Raw genomic sequence first — 529 nt, forward strand, 5'->3', positions numbered from 1 at the left:
AAAAAGTTGGATGTGAGTCAGGAATGGTAGTGCATACCCTTAATTCCAGTGTTTGGGAAGCAGGGGCAGGCCTGTGAGATAGAGGCCAGCCTGCCTACATAGTGAGTTCCTGGTCAGCTAGGGCTACAGGGAGATCTGTCTACAAACAAACAAACAAACATGCACTGACTGCTCTTCCAGGAGACTGGGGTCCAGTTCCCAGCACCCACATGGTGGCTAATAACTGTTCTTAATCCAGTTCCAGGGGACCCAATACCTTCTTCTGGCCTCTGCTGGCACTCTACACATGTGGTACATTTACACACAGGCAAAACATTCATACACATAAAATAAATATATATTATAACTATATATTAACAAATAATAAAAATAACGCTCATACAGATAAATTAAAAACAAACAAACCAGGGCTTGAGCTGGGCATGGTAACACACGCCTTCATTCCAGCATCTGGGAGGCAGAGGCAGGCAGATCTCTGAGTTCTAGGCCAGTCACGTAGTGAATCCCTTGTGTCTCCCTCATCAAAAAA

The sequence above is a fragment of the Nannospalax galili genome, unplaced genomic scaffold (assembly GCF_000622305.1).
Source record: "Nannospalax galili isolate Female #2095 unplaced genomic scaffold, S.galili_v1.0 scaffold8, whole genome shotgun sequence".
Lineage (NCBI taxonomy): Eukaryota > Metazoa > Chordata > Mammalia > Rodentia > Spalacidae > Nannospalax > Nannospalax galili.